The sequence below is a fragment of the Hemiscyllium ocellatum genome, chromosome 33, assembly GCF_020745735.1.
Source record: "Hemiscyllium ocellatum isolate sHemOce1 chromosome 33, sHemOce1.pat.X.cur, whole genome shotgun sequence".
Classification (NCBI taxonomy): Eukaryota; Metazoa; Chordata; class Chondrichthyes; order Orectolobiformes; family Hemiscylliidae; genus Hemiscyllium; species Hemiscyllium ocellatum.
In genome coordinates, this window is record NC_083433.1 from 1,981,820 (window position 1) to 2,006,117 (window position 24,298).

Sequence of the window (24,298 nt, forward strand, 5' to 3'; positions counted from 1 at the left end):
GGGTGTGAGACCAGGTTGCAGTTCCCCCGGTGGCCACAGGGAGCGGGGCTGAGCTGAATTGCAGTTCCTCCGGTGGCCACAGGGAGCGGGGCTGAGCCGAGTTGCAGTTCCCCCGGTGGCCGCGGGGAGCAGGGCTGAGCCGAGTTGCAGTTCCCCCGATGGCTGCCGGGAGCGGGTGTGAGACCAGGTTGCAGTTCCCCCGATGGCCGCGGGGAGCGGGTGTGAGACCAGGTTGCAGTTCCCCCGGTGGCCGCGGGGGGCGGGTGTGAGACCAGGTTGCAGTTCCCCCGATGGCCGCGGGGAGCGGGTGTGAGACCAGGTTGCAGTTCCCCCGGTGGCCGTGGGGGGCGGGTGTGAGACCAGGTTGCAGTTCCCCCGGTGGCCGCGGGGGGCGGATGTGAGACCAGGTTGCAGTTCTCCCGGTGGCCGCGGGGAGCGGGGCTGAGCCGGGTTGCAGTTCCCTCGCTGGCCGGTGGTGTCGCGCGTTCCCCTTGGTACAGGCACGCCGCCATTTTGTGACCGTGTCTCCGCCGTGGCCCCGGATCCGGCTTCTCCCGCTCGGTAAGTTCCGACGCCGCCACCCCGGGCCTCGCTTCTCCACGGTTCCAATTCCTTCTGCACCTTGGTGGCCATCTTGTGCCCGAGCCTGGCTCATTGGTCGCAGGTCAGTGCTGCCCGGACGGGGCTCTCGAGCAGAGAGAATGGCAGAGCCTGAGGCCTGGGCCCTGGTCAGTTTGAGGGGATCAGGCGGAGGGAGGGGGGTGTTGTTGTGGAGATGGAGCGAGGGATGCTTGGGTTTGGCATTGACTCCGATACCGTATTCTTCTGGATCCTGAGTGTGAGCGACACGATTCAGCCCTTTATGCCAGCATGGTGTCGCCTTGGCAACGGTGCCCTCCAACCTGGAGTTATTGTTACCGAGAGCACCGCCGATGGGGGATGGGGAGGGGGTGCCCGTGGCTCCGTCCTCAGCCGGTAACGGCACGGACCCGTGCTGTAGAAACGCCAGCACACACACAAAAAGGAAGGCCTCGGCCCCACAACCAAAATCACCCGAAAACGGCCACTTCTCCCCCGTTCCCCCGGCGCTGCCTCAGTGCTGTGTAGCTCTGGCACTTTGGGTTTTACTTTATTTCGATGAGTGATAGACCCTCGGCCTGAGGAAGAGGAATTGGTGGGAAAGCAGAGAGTGCCCAAGCTCTGCACTGGGCTGGTGTCTGAAGGTCTTTGTGCGGTTTGTGCACTCGTGCTGGCTGCTTGAGGGAAGCTGTTGACAAAGGAAGATTCATAGCCTGTGCATTCGTATCACATCTTGCTGTCTGCAGAGATCTCGAAGTCTTTCATACAAAATCCATCACTTTCTAGACTGCAGGTTTCTGTTATAGGAAAATCAAAGTTGACACAATCCATTCTGTGCATCAGCAAATCAGTAATGCGGTGCTGTTACTTTCACAATAGCTCAACATTTTCACCAAGTGTTTCATAAACAAGCCCCTTCTTGTCAAATGTAATGAGTAGCTAGGAACTTTGTGATTTGGTTCAGTAAATTGGAGTATATATCTATGAAACCGTGCTATCAATACTGCTGCACATCACAGGCCCCAGAAGTGAATTGTGTTGTTCGGCATCACTTATCCCCCTCTCCTTTTACGGTATTCAGAAAGCTTGTTGTCCCTGTAATGCATACTTGGCATCACAACATTCTTAGATGTGTGTCCCTGCTTCTGTCGACATCTTAGCATCAAGGCTAAAATGAAATTGGTGCTTTTCTCTCAGTTTTGTAAATTTTGCAACAGCTAGCAGTTAGTTTTACAGAATTGAGAAGCAAGATTTAGATTTGATCTCATTCAGGGAAAGGAAGGTTGGTGAATCAATACAGAAGCTGATACTAGCTAGATTTTGTACTGATAGAACACACACATGGTGAGTCAAGTGCAACAATATTCAGAAGGGACTCTCAGTTCCTGCACGTTCTACACTGAAAGTAGGGGGTGGGTGTGATGGCGATGCAAGACACAAAGTACTAAACTGTGGTAGTCTATTGCATGCCCAGTAACCAACTTGACATTGTGACCCTCTTAATTGTTTTATGGAGGTTTTTCAGATCAGAGAGTGCTTTCTCTATTATCACAGAATTCTCCACAGAGTAGGACAAGGAGTGACTGCCCTAAGTGTTTTTGTGGGCAGCATGGTGGCTCAGTGGTTAGCACTGCTGCCTCACAACGTTCAATTCCCGCCTCGGGCAACAGTTTGTGTGGAGTTTGCACATTCTCCCCTTGTCTGCGTGGGTTTCCTCCCACAGTCCAAAAATGTGCAGGTTAGGTGAATTGGCCATGCTAAATTGCCCGTAGTGTCAGGTGAAGGGGTAAATGTCAGGGAATGGGTGTGGGTGAGTTGCTCTTCGGAGGGTCGGTGTGGACTTGTTGAGCTGAAGGGCCTATTTCCACACTGTAAGTAATCTAATCTTAAAAAAATGCCAGTTTTCAGGGCAGAGTTGGAGATTTTACTGGGAACTGAAATGAACAACAGTCTTATCAATGGATCTGTGATTACCTATAGCATATATCAATGAGAGCTGTGATTTGGTTCACACACACACACTGTAAAATATGATGTGCAGGAACCGCTGTTGGACTAGGGTGGACAAAGTTAAAAATCACACAACACCAGACTATAGTCCAAAAGGTTTATTTGGAAGCATTTGCTTTCTGTTATGACACACCGTAAACCACTCAGCTAATTTAAACCCGACACACAGAGAAGCTCATCTCATGCCATAATCTGTTAAATTTCGAGAGGCAAAAACTATCTCAGAGGTTGCTATTTAAAGTAAAAATTATCAATTTTATTCTTTAAGTCCAAAAGAGAACTTTAGATAACTATTTACAACACCTTTCTCTTAAACCTATCTTTTACCTGCCACTCTACAATACTGGTCTGATTTAAAAAAGAATCCCAATTAAATTTTACAAAAAAAAATCATGTTTCAAAACCAGTCAACTTTGTCAATTCGCCTTTATAGATTTTCCTCTGTAGACTTTTCTAGGTCAGCGTTTCTTTGGTCTTCTGCTGCCCAACTTTTCTGATGGACAGGTACCTTTCAGAGAGCTAATCAGCGAGCAGTCTATACTTGTTGGTGTTCTTGACAGTTCTCCCCCTAACTGTTCAAAATGTCTGGTTTTATATCTCAGCATTAGATAATTTCGTTGGTTTGATGTCATCAAAACATTCAATTCAAATTCAATTGGATTTTGGTATCTGAGGCATAATTTAAACTGATTGGCCGAATTTGAATTTGTTTTTGTTCCATGGCATTTGAATCCCAGCTATTTGTTTCGACCAAGTGTTACATTTTTAAATTGTTCAGTACACTGTGCTTTCAGTCAGTCCTTGCTAGCTTCCTCACTCTCTTGAAGGTATAGTACATACCTACATCTTCATAACACCTCCCTGTTAAGAAAAATTGAACAATCAAAATGAAAAGATGGCTTCATTTTTTTCTCTATTCCTTAACCACATTACTATGACATACATAAGACTTTAACTTCTTATTAACTTCTTCCCACCTATATAACATTGAATAGAAATCAATCTCATCTATACTTTCAGTTAAATCCATGATAACGCATCTGCGATTACATTCTTATGACCTGCTAAATGTACGATTTGTAAATTAAAACTCTGCAACATAAGACTCCACTGAAATAGTCTCATATTCTTGTCTTTAAAGCATTCCAAGAATATAAGAGGATTGTGATCTGTCTCCGACACATTGCTTGTGATGTACAGATTAAAATGTTGTAAGGCCAGAACCAAACTCAATAGCTATTTTTTGATCGTGGAGTATTTCCTCTGGTGGATGTTGAATTTCTTTGAAAAGTGCTCAACTGGCAGTTCATTCCCATCATCTTCCTGTAGCAGTACAGCTCCAACTCCTGTGTCACTAGATCGATGGCAAGTTTGAAGGTTTCAAAAAGATTGGTGTGGCTAAAACTGGTGCAGTGGTTAATATTGCTTTTAACTGGTCGAATGCCTCCTGGCGTTCTGTCCACCGAAACTTTGTGTTGTTCTTCAGCAAATCAGTTAACGGTGCCATTACACTGCTGAATTTTGGAACGAACCTCCAATAGAATCTGCTTAATCCTGAGAATCGAAGCACTTCTTTCTTTGAGGTTGGTTGTGGAAATTCCTCGATGGCCTTCATCTTTATGTTCCATGGGGTCAACCTTCCATGACTGATGTTATGGCCCAAGAACGCTGCTTACATGAATTCAGTTTTATTTAAGTTTATCACCAGTTTTGCTTCTCATAGGCGTTCAAATAGTTTAACAACTGTACCATGTGATCTTTCCAGCACTTAATAAAGATCACTACATCATCCAGCTGTAACCCAGCCACAACTCTGTTCATAAGTTTTTGGAATGTGGCGGATGCATTCTTCATTCCAAAGAGCATCACTTTGAATTGATATAGCCCATTTGGGGTTACAAATGCAGAAATTTCTTTCGCTGTCTCTGATAAAGGTACCCCCAATAACCATGCTATAAGTCCAACTTGGTGATGTAACTGGCTTATCCAACTTTCTCGATACAGTCCTGCAATCTTGGTATTGGATATAAGTCCAATTTTGTAATGGCATTGACCATCCGATAATCCATGCCGAATCATTGAATCCCGTCCAGTTTGGAAACTAAGACAATTGGCAAACTCCACTCATGCTGGTTTGGTTCAATGATATCCTCATTGAGCATGGCCTCCACCTCCTAGACCTGTCCGGCTTTGAAAGGATTAAGCCGATAGGGGTGTTGTTTTATTGGAACAGTATTCTCTATGTCTACCTCATGAACAATAGCATTATTCCTCCCCATCTGTTTCCTACATATGTTCTCATACTGCAGTAACAAACCCTTTAACTGTGTTCTATCCTCCTGAGACAGATAGTTTGCTAACCTATTCCACTCCTCAAGGACTTCATCGTTTTTTAACATATTTTGAGGCACATCAAACTCCACAACATCTGGATTTGATCCTTCACTCTGCGGTTAGTAACTAACATATGTTTCTCCAGTTCTTCTAGTTCTCTGGAAGACCTACACAATCAATTATTACCCGCGTGAAAGGTTCTTCGAATGCAGAAATTGGCAACAAAGGTGCTGGTTTTATTACCGTCTGTGGCTTACGTACCATTTGGCATGTATGACACTATGGCAAAAGTTAACCACATCCTTGTGCATTCCCAGCCAATAAAAATGTTTTTGTATTTTAGCCTGAGTCTTTCGTACTCCTAGGTGACCTCATACAGGTAGTTCATGTGCTACCTATAACACTTCCTGTCTGTATGCTACTGGCAACACAATCTGGTGCATTCGGCCCATTTTACCTCCGCACTAACCTGCTGTGGTCTCCATTTTCGTCTTAGGATTCTATCTTTCAGATAATAACCCTCAGGAATATTCTCCGCCTGCTTTTTGGAATACATATCAACATATATATCTTTTATCATCTTGCCTTTCTGTCGCAAGTGTCTTAGCTCTTAAGGACTAAACACTTCAGTCTGACCCTCTGCCTGTTCAGGTTTTTCCTGCACCATTACGTCAAATAGGTAGTCTCTTAACTGAACCTTAACTCCTTCATCTTTCTCTTTAGTTTTTGCTTCATGATGTGACATATGATTTTGGGATCTTGTTACTACACAGTCTGGGAAAATACCAGAGTATTTTTCTTTTAACTCCTCAGCTTCTTGATCTTCCTTGGACTTCTCCACAACAAGAGGTGTCACTCCCACCTTGGACCCTGCTAAATTGTTCCCAAGAACAAACTGGATTCCTGGAACTGACACTCTGTCAATCACTCTCACTGTAACTTCCTCAGTCTTGAGTTGGCACTCCAACCTGATCTTACATAGGGGAATGCTAAATTTCTGTACATCTATCTGATAAATTACCACTTTCTCGGATAATGTCAGAAAGAGTGCAGATTCACTGATCTCTTACTAGTAGAGACTGGTTAGATCCTGTATCTCTCAAAATTTCTTGTGTTGTTCCCTGCCCTCCCCTCACCCAACCGTTCTTTCTGAGTAAACTTTACCCACCAAAGTGAATTCTTTATAGAGATCAGGTACTAATTCCATACCCAGCCCGTGCCTAGGCTGTGCACTCTCCTGCAGCTCCTCGGCTCTTCTTGGGGTTTCCTTTACTACTTTCACTAATGCCACTGGCTTAGCTTCTTTTACTACATTTTTTCCCGCTCTGCCTTTCTTTAATGGCCAGCACTGTGACTTTACATGTCCCCCTTTACCACCATGGAAACATCTGAGGCCTTTCACCTACTTGCCACCCTCTTGGGCTTCTTTTTTAACCTATTATAAACACTTAGCAGTGTTCTGTATTCTTTGTTTTTTGTGTAGGATCTCCCCTTCTCCCAATTTCTATCCCTCACAGGACAAAATTCTGCCCGGAATCTCGGCTTATGTACCAACATGTATTCATCTGTGAATTCTGCTGCCCTTCTCATTTCCTGAACTTTCTGTGAATTAAACTACCCTAGCAGAATAATCTATCTTAGACCCCCATAGGTCTTATCTATCTTTAATGCCCACACCCATCTATCAAAGTGACTATGTTTAATTCTTTTGAACTCAAAATAAATCTGACCTGGTTCCTTCTTTGTGTTTCTGACCTGCTGTGTGTTTGCTTCTGTTACCAATTCATAAGCACTTGAAATAGCCTGTTTGATCTCTTCATAATCTCTTGACCCCTCATCTGACAGCATGGCAAATACCTCACCAACTCTGCATACCAGTTTAGTCTGAACTAGCATTACCCATAAATCCTCGGATCACCCTGTCTGCCTCACCAATTTTTCAAATGAAATGAGGAAGGCTTTTGATATCTTTCTCATCAAAATATGGCAGAGTTTTGACATATTTGTATATATCACTAACTTCTCTTTTAAAAAAATCTCCATCCTGTTAACTTGACTTTGCTGACTAAGTTGCAACTTCTCAAGTTCAAATTCTGTCTCCTTTTGCTCAGCTAAGAACCTTCTATCTCTTTCTTTTACCTCTCTTTTCTCTTCTCTCTCTTTCTTCTCTTTCTCTTTCCCTTTCTTTTCTCTCTCTTTGCACAACTAAAAACCTTCTCTCTCTTTTTCCTCTCTCTCGCTTTGTCTATCTTCTAAATCCATTTTCCTCAATTGTAATTTAAGTTTTTTTTTAACTCCACTGTACTTATCTGTTTCTCTGGCATGCCTAAATGTTTGAGTAATTCCCTACAATTTCAGCTTTGTTTTTGTCCTTGGTTAAACCCAATTCTAATCTCTTTGCTAATTATACAAGTATGTCTTTACTTTTCTTTCTAAACTTTCTTGGCAAATTTGGGATTCATCTTCAAACCCCAGAACTTCTTTAGCAATTTTAACAGCCATTCCTCTCACTTTTAATTGAACCAACCCCAAGTAACCGAGATTAAACAAATTGTCCCCCACGTTTTATTTAAAGATCTAGGACACTAATTGGTAAGTGTTTAAATGTGCTAGGCTTTTGTCAAACCCCAATCTATTCAAATCTGTCCAAATCTCAGACTGGATCTGTCTAAGCCCGTTCAGATCATGAATCCGAGACCCAAACTGTTCAAATCCTGGCATGGAGCCCCCACACTGTTATGACATGAGGTAAAACCCTCTGCAAATTTAAACCTGACACACAAAAGCTCACCATGCGCCATAAATCTGTTAAATGTTGAGAGGCAAAGAACTATCCCAATGGTCACTATTTAAAAATTAACAATTTTATTTGTAAATGTCCAAAAAAGAACATTAGACAGCTATTTAAAACTGGTTTTTCTTAAACCTATCTTGCCTCCCACTCTACAATACTGTTTGGATAAAAAAAGTTAAGATTTCCAAAAAAAAATTATGTTTCAAAACCAGTCAGCTTTGTTGACTTGCCTTTGTAGGTTTTCCTCTGTAGATTTTTCTAGAGTTAAGGAGATGTCCAGCATGGAAACAGACCCTTCGGTCCAACCTGTCCATGCCGATCAGATATCTCAACCCAATCTAGCCCCACCCGGCCCATAACCCTCCAGTCCCTTCCTATTCATATATCCATCCAAATGCCTCTTAAATGTTGCAATTGTACTAGCCTCCACCACTTCCTCTGGCAGCACATTCCATACCCGTACCACCCTCTGTGTGAAAAAGTTGCCCCGTTGGTCTCTTTTATATCTTTCCCCTCTCACCCTAAACCTATGCCCTCTGGTTCTGGACTCTCCGACCCAGGGAAAAGACTTTGTCTATTTACCCTATTCATGCCCCTCATAAATTTTGTAAACCTCTATAAGGTCACCCCACAGCCTCCGACGCTCCAGAGAAAACAGCCCCAACCTGTTCAACCTCTCCCTATAGCTCAAATCCTCCAACCCTTGCAACATCCTTGTAAATCTTTTCTGAACCCTTTCAATTTCACAACATCTTTCCGATAGGAAGGAGACCAGAATTGCAAGCAATATTCCAACAGTGGCCTAACCAATGTTCTGTACAGCCACAACATGACCTCCAAACTCCTGTACTCAATACTCTGACCAATACAGGAAGGCATACCAAATGCCTTCTTCACTATTCTGTCTACCTGCGACTCCACTTTCAAGGAACTATGAACCTACACTCCAAGGTCCCTTTGTTCAGCAACACTCCCTAGGACCTTACCATGAACTGTATAAGTCTTGTTAAGATTTGCTTCCCCACAATGCAGTACCTTGCATTTATCTGAATTAAACTCCATCTGCCACTTTTCAGCCTATTGGCTCATGTGATCAAGATCCTGTTATAATCTGAGGTAATCTTTTTCGCTGTCCACTAGCCTCCAATTTTGGTGTCATCTGCAAACTTACTAACTGTACCTCTTATGCTTGCATCCAAATCATTTATTTAAAGACAAAAAGTTCTAGGTCAGCTTTTCTTCGGTCTTCTGCACAACTTTTCTTACGTACAGGTACCTTTCAGTGAGCTATTCGGCTAGTAGTCTATACTTGTTGGTGTTCTCGGCAGTTCTCCCCCTAACTGTTCAAACTGTCTGGTTTAAACCCCAAAACATCAGATCATTTCATTTGTTTGATGTTATCAAAACATTAGATTCAAATTTGTTTGGATTTTAGCACCTGGGGCATAATTTAAAGTGATTGGCCGAAATCGGATTTGTTTTTGTTCCATGGTATTGGAACTCCAGCTACATGTTTCAGCCAAGTGTTACATTTTTAAATTGTTTAGTGCCGACTGTGCTTTCAGTCAGTCCTTGCTAACTTCCTCTCTCTCTTGAAGGTACAGTACACACCTACACCTTCAAAACACTTTTGCGGTGCTGCTCCTTCAGGTAGCCGTGGAGCAGGCTCATGGACACAGAATTTATAGCAATGCATTACAGTGTCATGCAACTGAAATTATATATTGAACAAACCTAGATTGCTGTTAAGTCTTTCATTTTTTAGAATCGGTTACAGGTTTGGATCATTAATATGTAAATCCCAGAACTTCTTTTAAGTCACATTCTCAAGATAACTTAAAGTTTTATAAAACAAAGTGGCATCTCAGCTCAGATAGTGCATTAAAGGTATGCAGTTAGAGTCTGTCTGTATCCCCATCTTGAGTTGGACTGGTTCTATTTCCAAAGTAGGAATTTATAAAATATTGCGTGGATTGATTGTGCCTGCATTGACTACTTGTAGATTATGTACTTTTTGAGCAAAATAGAACATATCTGCAAATATAATTCTGCAAAACTCCATAGACTTATATGTGTGTGTGTGTGCATGCATGAGAGACTGAGTGTGTGTGTTTGCATGTGTGCATACTTGGTAAAGTGTGTGTGTGTGATGGAGTATAAGCCTGTGACAGGGTGTGTGCATGGATATGAGTGTGGAGGGTGTGTGTGTGTGTGTGTGTGTGTGTGTGAGCGTGAGCGTGTATGTGAGAGTCTCTGCGTGTATGTAAGAGTGTGTGAGGGAGAGAGTATGGTACAGTGGGGTCACCTGTAATGTGACATGAACCCAAGATCCTGGTTGAGGCCATTCTCATGGGTTCTGAACTTAGCTATCAGCCTCTGCTCCGACTTTGCGTTGTTGCTTGTCCTGAAGTCCGCCTTGCAGGATGGTCACCCGAAGATCCAAGGCCGAATGTCCCTGACTGCTGAAGTATTCCCTGACTGGGAGGGAACACTTCTGTCAAGCAATCCCTTGTCGTAGTGTCTGCTTGGTCTTGTCGATGTAGAATGCCTCAGGACATCCTTGCCTGCAACGTATGACATAGATAGCATTGGCCAAGCCTCATGAGTATCTGCTGCATACATGGAGGGTGGTTTCCCCACATGTAATGGTGTACATGTGGGGGCACCACCCACCATGTACACGGCAGTTTCACATGTGACTCGGCTAACCTTGTCTATCTCATCTGCTGCAGGCAAGGATGCCTTGAGGAATGGTACATTGGCGAGACCAAGCAGATGCTACGACTACGGATGAATGGATACTGTACAACAATCGCCAGACAGGGATGTCCCTTCCTAGTCGGGGAATACTTCAGCGGTCAGGGACATTCGACCTTGGATCTTCAGGTGACCATCCTCCAAGATGGATTTTGGAATATGCAACAACGCAGGGTGGTCAAGCAAAGGCTGGTAGCTAAGTTCCAAACCCATGAGATTGGCCTCAACTGGGACCTTGGGTTCATTCACACTACAGGTGTCCCACCACACTATTTGCTCTCTCTCTCGCGCGCACACACACACCCTGTCACAGGCTTATACTCCTTCACACTCTCTCAGACACTTTACCAAGCATGCACACAAGCAAACACACACTTTCTCACGCACACTCACGCACACACCTCTCTTGCTCATGCATGTACACACACTTATAAGTCTGAGGTAAATTTGCATTTGCAGAACTATTTTTGCAGATATATTCTATTTTGCTCAAAAAATGTACACGTCTGCAGGCAGTCAATCCATGCAATATTTTGTAAATTCCTACTGTGGAAACAGAATCAGTTTGACTCAAAATTGGGATATAGACAGACACTAACCTCAAACCTTTAATGCATTGTCTGAGCTGAGATGTCACTTTGTTTTATAAAACCTTAAGTTATCTCAAAAATAGGACTTAAATGAAGTTCTGGGTTTTACATATTAATGAACCGAACCTGTAACCCATTCTAAAAGATGAAAGACTTAATAGCAATTTAGGTTTCTGTTGCATAACACTAATCTTTTGCTATAAATTCTGTCTTATGATCCTGCTCCACAACCACTTGATGAAGGAGCAGCGCTCTGAAAGTTAGTGCTTCCAAATAAACCTGTTGGATTATAACCTGGTGTTGTGTGATTTTTAACTGTAAAACATACCAATACACTATTTAAATGTCTAAAAATTACAAATTATCTGTTAGTTTATTTCAGCATTACTTATGGGAGCTTGATGTTTACAAACTGACAACTGCTTTTTCTACATGACAGTAGTGACTGAATCTCAAAACAATAGCATCTCATTGGCTAAGGTAGGATTTCCTGAAGCACTATATAAACAAATTCACTCTTTGGTCTTTTGTCCAGTGTAGTATTTGTATTTATTTAATAATATTCAGTAAAGCCAGTTCTTTCTTACTGTTATTTGGTAAAGTGAAAGTGAATTAGTGAAAGTGAACTTCATTTGCTAGAGACAGCAGAGTTTAGAGATGAATTGACTGTTCATTACAAAAAAAATATTAAGAATACCAGAAATGCTTCATTGCAATCATTGATCTGACAAAAACATTTGATTTATTAAAAATTAGGAGGTTCTGTGGATTATGTTCCTGGGATTAGGATGCCTAACAAACATCCTCACAATCTAGCAGCTGTTTCATGATGATATGACTGCAACCATCTTGAGTAGGAGATCTGAAACAGATGGCAAACTCTTTAACCGCAATCACTTCTGTGTACCAAATTGAAATAACTACCGTAGACATACATGATTTACAGTTTGTGGATGATTGCTGTAAAGCTGCTCATTCTGCACCACGTTTGCAAGTCACTGAATCTTTTGAACTTTGCACACAGGAAATTTGGTTTGACCATGAGTGTTTCCAAAACAAAACTTATGTCAACCCATACCTGGTCAGACAAATATTCTACCTTCCAAATGTGCTCAATGTGGAAAATGTTGAGCATATGCCACCTTTGATGAAGAGATCCAAGATAGGAGCGGTTGTGTCTGTTCAACCTCCTGTAAATTACAACAAGAGTGCTGATAGCAAATACCTCCACAAATTAACAGAAGTCCTAGTGTACAGAGCAATTGTATTCACCAAATCCCTATACTGCAGTGGGATTCAGATAGCATATTAGTCACGCACAAAAACATAAAAGAAATTCTGTCAGCAATCTCTCTGCCAAATCCTTAAAATTCAATGGAAGGATTGTTGAATAAATGCAATGTCCTCCTTGAAGCCAGTTCCATAGCATTGAGTTAAAACTCTTGCAGAATAATTTTCCATTGGCTGGACATTCTATCTGAGTGACTAGAAACTATCTTCAAGATGAGGTTGAGGAAAATGCTTCAAAGAGACTCTGAAACTCTCTTGAAGAATGGCAGCATTGATCACCAGGTGGGGCTTTCTGCCAATCACTGGTGAAATTCATCTCTCACTGTATCAGGTTTTGAGGCCAAGTGATGGTGATGAAAAGAAAAGGTAAAAACCAGGATTGTGGTTTACTTCGCTCATTTTGTAAAATATTCTGTGGCATCTCTCTTGACCTCAAATCTAAAAATGATTAATTCAGCACTCTGGAATCTTGCTGTGCATAGATTGACCACTGCAGTTCCTGTGTTACAATATCTTTGCTACTGCTCCCACATGGATGTCCTACCCTGTCTGTCCAAAGATTGAAGGGTTGCGATTTGACCTGTGAAGTCAAGTGAAAACATCATCCATAAATGGAGGGGCAACCAATGATGGCATCATGTGGTGGGAATTATGATAAATCATAATGTGTGGTGATCAATGATTTATTTACCAGGCATATTTATTTGGGGTATTGATGACTGCTGCTCCATTCGGCACCTCAGACTTTCATTTCTTCCAATGTTTGCCCTCCACAAGATATACGGCAACAACTCACCAAGATTCTTTTGACAGCGTCTATATCATTTGGAAGAATAGGGCAGCACGCACACATACCATGTTGCCTTCATCGTTGCTGAATCAAAAGCCTGGAACTCCTTCCTTAACAGAATTGCACACACAGCTGCATCAGATGGTGGTTCCAGAAGTTAGGTAATCCCCAACTTCTTAAGGACAATTAGGTTTGGACAATGAATGCCTACACGTGACATTGACATTTCAAGAACAAATAAAGTTGAAGCTAAAGATGGGAGGTATGGATAAGGATGTTAAAAAAATTTAGGTGAAAGGTTAGGAAAATGAAAGGCAGGAAATTGAGGTGAAGGAGAAAATGGAGGTGAAAATACTAATGTCTGAGTGAATGAGACAGAAGATTTGTTCATTCCTAGCATCTCAGGGGAATGAAGTTTAGCATGAGACATTGAAGGATTCCTTGCAGCTATTGAATTTCCTTGAGAGGTTAGGTCGTATGGAATATTTTGTCCCCAAGTAAATTTGAGCAGAGGTTTAACCTGGATCCTACAATGCATCAGCACTGTCACAAAACTAAACCCTTTTTGATACTAACAAATATGCATCATGCTAGTTACTTCTAAGGGGAATTCTCAATTCCATTGAACTGTGCTGGCCTGTTTGTGAAGTGGGAATATTTCTTGAATTATTTGGAAAATCCCTCACTTCAACCCTAAAGTGGAGCTGCTGGTGTTGGACTGTGTTGGACAAGTTCTTGTCTGATTTTTGACCTTGTTGAACCCTGAAGTAAGCTACTAAATGACTTTTGTCTATGCTGGGAAGGTTGTTTCAATGATTTGGAAAGTGACTGTGTTATATCTGGAGATGTTGACTCACCTTACCCACAGCATGTACCTGTACCATCATTGAATCAAATTATTGTTTAGGTATCGTGTTACCACTTAAAATGAGTAGTTATTTTTACAGCACCACTGTGCTTTTGACACTACTTATAATGCAGTGTAAATGTGTATGCACTTTGTTATACAGAGATGTACACGGATTGGTGACATAGCAGCTGATACTCCCCTCATACTGCTCAGGCATTTCACAGCGTAAGATCACTTTTTACATTCTTTACCAAAGTTCAGTGGTTAGCATTCTCATCTGAGAGGTCAAGTCCCACTCCCGGACCTGAGTACAAGAATATATACTCTGGCTCTGTAGCGCTGACGTGAGAGAGTGCTGCACTGTCATATCTCAGATAAAATGTTAAACCAAAGACCCATTTGCCCATTCAGATTATTGTAAAAAATCCCATGGTAGTATTTTGAAGAGAAGCAGGGAAGTTCACCCTTGTGTTCTGATCAGTACTTATGCCTCAGTTACCATCACAATGTGACAAATTATTTGAACATGGTTACATTGATTATGGGATCTTGCTGTTTGCATATTGGCTGCTGCATTTCCTACATTGCACCAAACAGGGATTACACTTCAGAAGTACTTATTGGCTATAAATGATTTTGAAATGTTTAGTAGCTATGAAAGTGCTGTATAAAATGTACTTTTTTCAATCGCATTATATGCAGGGCTCTGTTTCTGTTTGGTCCTGCCCCATGGAATTCATTTCTTCCTTCTTTGATTTGATGTTTTCTTCCCTTGTCCAGTCCCTTTTCACTTTAATCCATAATTCCTCTGATGCTTTATATCAGTTTCAGAATTTCTAGATCCAGCTGCCTTCTCTTTACTATGAACATCCAAGCCCTTTACACATCCTTCCCCTCATCAGGATGGTCACGGGCTGTCTCTTTTTTCCCGGAAAACAGGCCTGAACTGTCCCTATCCACCACCACCAACTTCCTCCACCTGACCAAGTTTGTCTTCTCTCTGAACAACTTTTTTTTTAAACTCCTCTCGCTTTGATCTGGTCTAAGGGATGACCATAGGTACTTGGGCACTAGTTATGCCAGTCTCTTTGTGGGTCATGTAGAACATTCCTTGTTCCAGTCTTACTCCAGCCCCCACTAATAACTCTTTTTGCAGCAGATCGATGATATCATCTATGCTGCTTCCCTCTCTTGTCCAGAATTAGAAAAGTTTATCTATTTCCCTTCCATTTTCCCCCTTGCCCTCCCAGCTTCACCTGGTCGATCTCTGGAGAGAAGAACAGTTGGGCAGACAAAGGAATTGGTAAAAGTCAGCGTGGGAGAATCAGTAAGTGTCAGTGGGGACCAATAGTGGCTTGTTTGTGAAGGTAGCCCATGTGATGACAATGTCTGGTTTGTGGCACTTGGGTGAGCAACTTGGAGAAGATGCTCAGGCCCTAAAATTATTGACCTCAATATTGGGTCCAGAAGACTCCAAATCAGAAAATGAGATGCTCTTTTTCCAGCCTATGCTGAGCTTTGCTGGAGTACTGTAGCAAGCCTGAGACAGAGATGTTGACTAGGGAATGAGTTAGTGGGTTGAAGTGCGTTAGTGGGTTGAAGTGGCAGGCAATAGGAAGCTCATGATTATTTATTTATTTATTGCCACGTGTATTTTGCTACAAAATACTGTGAAAAATGTTGTACAGTATCGCTCCTCTCTTGCGCCATCTTAAAACACAAATAAACCAAAAAATAGAACACAAATGCAGAAAATAAAGAAATAGTGTTCAACTTTACAGTTCTTCAGGTTAAGTGTTCTGCCATGATCCTGGTGGCCACGTACGAGTTCCCTTCGCAACTGCACTGCTACTCTTGCAAGAGTCGCCACTCTTTGATGCCATCTCGCCTCCACTGATGTCCTTGCCACTCTCGGGCCTCACTGGACATTGCCAATGCAGTCGTCACTGATGCCGCTGAGTACTGCACCAGCCCAAACTTGACTCTGTTGCTGTGAGTTCGCTTCATGCCCACCTCGTGCTGCAGCCTCTGCCATTGGTTCTTGTATTGGGCCTAAACCCATCTCTGCTGTCTCCTCCATGAACCTGCGTGGAAAGCAAACGCTGCCAGGGACCCAAACTCATCTCCTTCACACAAACATGAATCAATGCGAGGTCCACCTTGTCGATGCAGAAGCTCTGGGCTCACTTGTCAATGTCGTCTCCTCGACTGAGCAAGAGGTAAGTAAGAGAAAGGAGAGAAAAAGGAAAAGAAACGAAAACGGAAGCCAACAGAGCAGGCAGTCCCCGAGCTCAGGAGCCCTACCCTACTGCCACCTTGGACCTATTTGCATTTTTTTAGACAGAACATAGGTGTTCTGCAAAACAGTTGCCCAGTCTGAATTTCACCTCCCCAGTGGACAGCAGACCACATTACAACCAGCGAATACAGTAGACTAGATTGAGTGAAAGTTCATGTAATGCTGTTGGAGATTGTATACGTACGTGTTTCTAGAACCTTGATAGCAGGAAGCTCATGACCAATATATTCATCACACTAACTTCAGTTTTTTGCCTCAACTTTATGCAAATTTCAACAACTTCCAGTTTAAAAGTACTGAAACTTCAGAACTCACTGATTTTGAGCAGACAGAGAATCAGCAAAAAAAAAGTCTGCTTGCTTGAAAGTCAAACTTCATTCTGCTCATGCAGGATAAATAAAGAAATAATGAAAAAGTGACTCTTCAGTTGAACAGAGTAAAAGGTACAGAGAGGTTGAAAAATGTGGAATGCAGTTAAGATTTGGGAGTTCTGAAATGAAGCATCCTGTATTTCTGCCCTCCACCATCAGCAGTTTGCATTCGGACAGCACAGACGTGAAATCAGGCAATAATGAATGGTAAAACAAAGAGGAGATTAACTTTAGGAGAGGTGGTTGAAAGCTTCATGAACAAGATGGATTTTACAGGGCTTTAATAGAGAGGATTGAATAGGGGAGGAGTTTTAAAAGAGATTCACAACATGTGTGGCCTAAACCTGTGAAGGAACAGCTTCAAAAAATCCAGATGTCTGAAGATTACAGATAAAACTGAAGGGATTTATGTGCGAATGAGAATCCTAAACCTTTGCAAAAATGGCAACTATTGTTCCTTAACAGAGACAGTAATGGGTTGTGAGCAGGCTGGTGTAGTGTAAGGTAAAGATAGCAGAGGTTTTGATGAAATGCAATATTGAGGTTAGGGAATGGTATTGTTGAGTGTGGGAGATAATATAAATCTGGAAGAGATTTTCAATGGTAATTGAACTGAAGCTAGGGTATGGCCGATGAATAAATTGGAGGTGCGTATTGCTGAAGATTCTCTGGCTACAATTGGATTGAGAAAAATGGAACCAAGTGTGAGCAGTTTTACTGTGCTGCATTATGGAGGAAATGATTGGTATGATTGAGTGTGTTAGAGACTGCAGAGAGGTTCAGATGAAACAGTTCACCACACTCACAGTGGGTATCATGCTATTATGATTAGGACCATTTCAAGCTACAGCAGTAACAGCACATTAGTTGAGTTCATTGGTCACAAGCACTGTGATTTTGAAGAAGCTAGATTGTTGAAGACCTTTGTGGCGATCAGAATGTTGGAGGTGAAACATTAGTTTGCTACTTGTTATTGTCTGCATATCTTGCTTTAAATCTGCTCTCTGACCCACTATACCCAAAGATTACTGTTGGTCATCCTGTGTGGAGGGTCAAATGAGGTCAACCAGTACATTGACATAACCAATCAACAAATAGCATAGTTTAGTGTGACTCTTTATCCAATTGTCAGAATGCCCTAAAGTAGCTGTTAAAGTGTAGTCACTTTATAACAGATAAGGTCCTATAAGTCGCATTGCAGTGAAAGACCAGATGTATTTATTTTTGCCAATGTTGAAACAGGGGAAATGGAGGTCAGGACAGTGGAAGAAGTCCCTGGTCTATAAACAGTACTATATGATCTTTATCATCCTTTTGAATCGCTGGTCCAGGAAGATGGTCTCCATTTAAGGTTTCACATTACTTCCTTTGTATTTCATTGGAACATCTGTTAAGATAATGTGCTTCAGTCTTAGAACACAACACTGCATCAATATAACATTCCTATTTCTCAAGCCACCACTACTGAGACCTCTCCAAATGAGTGATTGTTTTGACTTAATTCTGAACAACATAGAAACATAGTATATAGGTGTAGGCCATTCGGCCCTTCAAGTCTGCTCCGCTGTTCACTATAAGAATGGCTGATCATTCAACTTAGTCTCCTGTTACTGCTTTCTCGCCATATCCCTTGATGCCTTTAATCCAAAGCAGTATATCTACATTATTCTTGTGAGTGTTCAAAACTTTGGCTTCAAAAGTTTCCTGTGGCAGAGAATTCTACAGCACACTCTGGGTGAAGAAATTCTTCCCGAGTCTAAGTTGTCCAATCCTGTTAGAATTTTATAGGATTCTATGAGATCATCTCCCCCCCCCCAACCATTCACTAGTGAATGTGGAACTAACCAATCCAGTCTCTCTCCAAATGCCAGTCGTACTATCTCAGGAATCAGTCTGCCGAAATCTTCTTTGCACACCCTCAATAGTCAGAATATCATTTTCCAATAAGAAGGCCAAAACTGCACACAGTACTTCAGGTGTGGTCTCGCCAAGGCACTATACAGTTGCAGCAAGACTTCCTGGCTCTTGTACTCAAATCCTGTATGAAGGCCAATGTACAATTTGCATTCTGCATCACCTGCTGCACCTGCATGCATAATTTCAGCCAAAAGAACGGCGAATGCTTTAAAACAGAAACAAAAATAGAAATTGCTGGAAAAGCTCAGCAAGTCTGCCAGCATCTGTGGGCATAAATTAGAGTTAACATTTTTGGTTGAATGAAGGGTCACCCAGGTTTTGTTGCACCTCCCCCTTTCCCAAGATATCTCCATTCAGATGATATTTTGCCTACTTAGCTTGCCCACATCTCTCTGATGCAGCTCTGCATCTTGCTGTCAAATCACCCTCTCATCCAGCTTTGTATCATTTGCAAAGTTGCAGATATGACATGTGGTTTCCTTATCAAAGTCATTAATAGATATTGTGAATAGCCACGGCCCAAGCAATGATCCCTGCAGTACCCCCACTAGTCACTGCCTGCCTTTTGGAAAAAGACCCATTTATTCCTACTCTGTTTTTTCTCTCTCTGCCAGCCAGTTGTCTACACATTTCAATACATGACCTCCAATCCCATCCACTTTAATCTTATGTGGGAATCTCTTATGTGGGTCCTTATCAAAAGTATTTTGAAAATCCAAGTAGATCACATCTATTGGCTCCCCCCTTATCCACTCCACTAGTCACATCCTCAAATGATTTCAGCAGATTTGTAAAGCATGGCTTCCCCTTGTTAAATCCATGCTGATTCTTTCTGATCTTGTCACTATTTTCCCAATTGTTCTGCTATTATATCATTCTAATGAACTCGAGCATTTTTTTCCAGTACCAATGTCAAGCTAACCGATCTACAATTGTTTTCTCTCTGCCTTCTTTCTTAAATAGTGGGGTTACATTAGGCATTCTCCAAATCATAGGAACCCTTCCACGATCTATAGAATTTTGGAAGGTGATTACTCACCCCTCTGCTATTTCTCTGGCCACTTCCTTAAGTACTTTGGAATGAAGCATAACAGACCCTGGGGATTTATCTGCCTTCAATTCTGTTCGTCCTCCAATACTATTTCACTACTAATATTAACTTCTTTCTTTTTCTTCTTCCAGTTAGATCCTGTAATTCCCCCATATTTTTAGTATGTTACTTATGTCCAAGTTCAGTTTGAGCATGTTTGAGGGTTATAAACCTACGTTTACAGCCAGAAAAGAGAGAGAGGTTTTCACATTTTTTTTGTTGGAAGTTAGAGGTTCCCAGTTCAATTTGTATTTGACCAAAGACTCCGAAATGAAGGTTACGTGCTGATCCACCATATCAACCAGTGCCTTTGTACCCCATGTCACCCTACTTGTCACCTCTGTGTCTCTGTAACCCATACTACATCATGTCTGTCTGACTTGTGTTGCCCAATGTCTCTGTGACCCGTGTCACCTAGTGTTTTTAAATCAAAACAGACAAGTAATGATTTCTTATTGATGTGGGCTTTATGATCAGTGTGACAGGGGAGAATGGGCTCAATTGCTAATATTCTATTAAAGCTCAGAGCTGAACAGGGAATGAATTTCCTGATAACATTATTTAACACACTGTCCAGATCATTTTGAAAGGAAGCCAAGAATAAGCTGAGTTTTCCTGCCAGATCATTACATGAATATGAAACTTTGCTGTTTCACTTGTATATCCATGGGTAAATTTCACTACACCAAGAAATGTATTTCACCCACATTTTCATTTCTTTCAGTCAACTGTCTGTGTTGGTTTGTGGTGTTTATCCATTTCAGTATGTGGAAATGCTAGATGTAATGCAGTATAATGTCCCAGACTCCTATTCCAAGCAATAGGAAATGTGCAGTATAGTGTTGTATCCAGGGTGAATGAATAGAGTTATAGAGTCATACAGCAAGGAAACAGAGCTATCGGTCCAACTGGTCCATGCCAACCATAATCTCAAACTAAATGAGTCTCATCTGCCTTTGCTTTGCCCATATTCCTCCAAACATTTCTCATTCATATACTTTTTCAAATGTCTTTTAAATGTTGTAACTGTACTCTCATCTGCCACTTCCTCAGGAAGTTCATTCCACACACGAACCACTCTGTGTAAAAACATTGCCTCTCATGTCTTTTTAAATCTTCATCCTCTCACCTTAAAAATATGACCCTTTGTCTTGAAATCCCTCACCCGAAGGAAAAGACACCCCATACCGTTAAATGTGTTTATAAACCTCTATGAGGTCATCTCTCAACTTCCTACGCTCCAATGAAAACCTCCATTCCCAACAACATTCTGACACATCTTTTCTGGACCCTCTCCAGGTTAGTAATATCCTTCTTATAATAGAACTGGACACAGCACTCCAGAAGATGCTTCACTAACACCCTGTACAATATCCATGTGACTTCCCAACTCCTGTATACCAAAGGACTGAGTAATCGTGCTAAATACCCTCTTTACCACCCTATTGACATGTGATGCAAACGTCAAAGAATTACATGCTTGAACCCCTAGGTCTCTCTGTTCTACAACACGACCCTGGGGCCTACTTTTAATTGTGTAAGTTATTTGCCCTTATTTGTTTTACCAAAATGCAATACCTTGCATTAATCCAAATTAAACACCATCTGCCACTCCACAGCCTATTGACTCAACTGATAAAGATCAGTTTGTAATCTTAGATAACCTTCACACCAATTTTGCTGTCGTCCACAGACTTACTAACCATGCCCTCTATATTGTCATCTAAATCATTTATATAAATGACAAACAAAAGTGGACCCAGCACCAATACCTGTGGAACACCACTGGTAGCAGTCCTCCAGTTTGAAAAACAGCTGTCCACCTCCAGTTTCTGTTTCCTGCCATTAAACCAATTTTATATCCAATTGGCAAGCTCACCTGGAATCCCATTTTTTAAAAACTTTACAAATTAGTCTATCATATGGAATTTTGTCAATGGCTTTACTGAAGTCCAAGTAAACAATGTTTACCACTTGTCCTCATCAATCTTCTTGGTTACTTCCTCAAAAAATTCAGTCAAGTTTGTGAGACATGGTTTCCCTTGCACAAAACCATGCTGACTATCTCCCAGCATTCCATCCTTCTACCAAATGCATATAAATTCTATTTTTCAGAATCACGTCCAACAACTTGCCCATCACCAAAGGTTCCCAGGTTTTTCCTTACATCCTTTCTTAGACAAAGGCACAACATCATTTAACTCCTCACCAATATTTATAGATGATGCAAATATTTTTGCAAGAAGACCCTCAGTTTCCTCCCTAACTTCCTGCAAAGTTCTGGGATACATTAGACCAGGGCCCAGAGAATCATCCATCTTTATATTTTCTAAAATCTCCACAAATTCCTCTTCTGTAATGTGAGCTATTTTCAAAACATCAATGTTTATTTCCCAGAGTTCTCTAGCCTCCATTTCTTTCTCTGCAATAAAAAGTGACACAAAATATTCATTTAATATCTCCTCCCATGTCCTAAGGTTCAAAGATGACCTCTTTCATCTTTAAAAGGCCCTATGTGCTCTCTTGCTCTTAATGTATTTGTAGAATCTCTTTGGATTATCCTTAAAATTATTTGCCAAGACTGTCTCATATTCTCTCCTGGCCTTCCTGATCTCCTCCACAAGAATGCCAATACACTCTATACTGTTCAAGCAATTCATTTGAAGCCAGTTGTCTGTTGCTAAATGTGGTTCTTCTTTATTCTTATGTGATAAGCTCTTCATCCCTGCGGTAAATCTTGTGATGAACCCTCTGGACTCCCTCCAACACAAGAACATCTTTTCTTAGATACAAGGCCCGAAAACTACTTACAATATTCCAAATGAGGTCTGACCAGAGCCTTTTATAGCCTCAGCAGTACTTCTCTGCTCTTCTTTTCTAGCTCTCTTGATATGGATTCCCAGATAAGGACAGGGATTGGTTCATTTAAAAAAATCAAGTGAAAATTGTTTGTTCTTTGTGAGATTCTGGAAGAAGTTTGAGCATTTGGTAGAGTTTGATGGAATGGCACCATTATAAATTCTTTGTAATCTTGAACAGTTGGAGCAAACATTTGGAAATTAAACGACAATGCAAATATGTTAGCATACCAGGATTAACAGTGTGTTGGATATGCCGGAATTGATAATGAAAGTGTATATAAAATACAAGGATTGACAGTGTGAGTAACATCAGGATTGACCATAAAGCCCAGGAGTTGAAATAACCCATTTCCAGCCCATCAAGTCTGCTGCACCATTTGACATTGCTGATATGACTCTCAACTTTTTTTCCTGTCTTCTCCCAACCCTCAATCCCCTCACAAATCAAGAACCTATCTGTCTGTGTCTTAAATACATTCAAAGATTTGGCCTCCACAGTCCTCTATGGCGATGAATTTCATAGATTTACCACACCTTGTTTGAAGAAGTCCCTCATCTCAGTTCTGAAGGTTCTTGCCTTCATTCTGAGGTTGTATCTTGGGTGGAAACATCTTCTCCATGTTCACTCTAACATGGCCTCTCAGATTCTGTAAGTTTCAATGAGCTCCCTCCCCTCAGCCTTCTAAATGCCAGAGACTATGTATTTATTAACCAGGATTGGTATTCCAGGATTGATAATGAGAATATGGGATGTACTGTGATTAACAAACAGTATGGCATAATGAGAGTGTGTGTTAGTAAATGAGAATTGACATTTATTGGTAAACCAGCATTAACAATGAAGTGATTTGGAAATCCAATACAGGGAGCTCATATTTTGTATGATTTTTGCATTTTATTAATCAAGGAAGTTTTAGGAATGTGATTGACTGGAAGTGTTTTCACTTGAAGTGACTCTGAAAAAATTCTCATATTTCAGTGTACAGTGACTGCAGTAAATTGTGGTAACATAAATTCAACAAACCACAGGCACAGGAGATGATGTTGTTGGATATCCCATATATTTGAGGTTTATCAAGCCTTATGTTTATTTGGGACTGAGGGAACATGAGATATTTTAAAGTTTCAAGAGAAAACAACTCCAAAATCATGAGCAGCACACATGAGCAATTTTCCTTCACTCCTTTTACATGTTTGATTGTTTAAGGAATACTTTTAATGTGAACATTGCACAATTTTCATTGACGCGGGGAGGGGGGATCTTTCTGGGGGAAAGGGGTCCTGGACAAGAAGTGGGAAAGAGGACTGGTTTGATTGCTGAGAGGAGGGTCTGGCCATGGGAAGACTTGGTTTTTTTTGTTTTTTTTTCCCCAGACAACTCTTTGTTTTAAGAAGCTGCAGACAGGAAGAAAACTTGAGGCTGTGTTTATTTACAGAAAAGTTCCCTCTGGAGTTGAGCTAGAGCAATAAATGCGCCTTATCTTGCTTGCAATTGAGGAAAAGCCAATCTGTGCAAATTAACCCAACTTTCCAATGGAGTCTGCTTTGTGGGCAGAGGCTGGTATTTCTGACATTGTTGGTGTATTTCACTCATCATATCAACACTATACTTCACAAGCATGCTCTTTAATCAGTGCAGAGCAGACAATCACCTCGAGCAATAAAATAGCTGCTTCACCTGGGAAAAAGATTGTAGAAACAAAACATGCTCAAGCATGCTTAACTACTGCAAAATGGGATTATAATAATTAGGTGATTGTTTTTGA

General features: G+C 41.4%; 1 protein-coding gene across 5 annotated transcripts in view; it reads left to right on the top strand.

The window, feature by feature from the left end:
- Window positions 1-495: 495 nt before the first annotated feature.
- The window catches only part of LOC132831405 (CCR4-NOT transcription complex subunit 3-like), a 90,879-nt gene continuing 67,076 nt past the window's right edge, over window positions 496-24,298 (top strand). For 3 of the 5 annotated variants that reach the window (XM_060849530.1, XM_060849535.1, XM_060849534.1), the window contains exon 1: window positions 496-561. The gene's annotated coding sequence lies outside the window, so the exon portion shown is untranslated. The other 2 variants (XM_060849531.1, XM_060849533.1) reach the window with 2 other exon arrangements.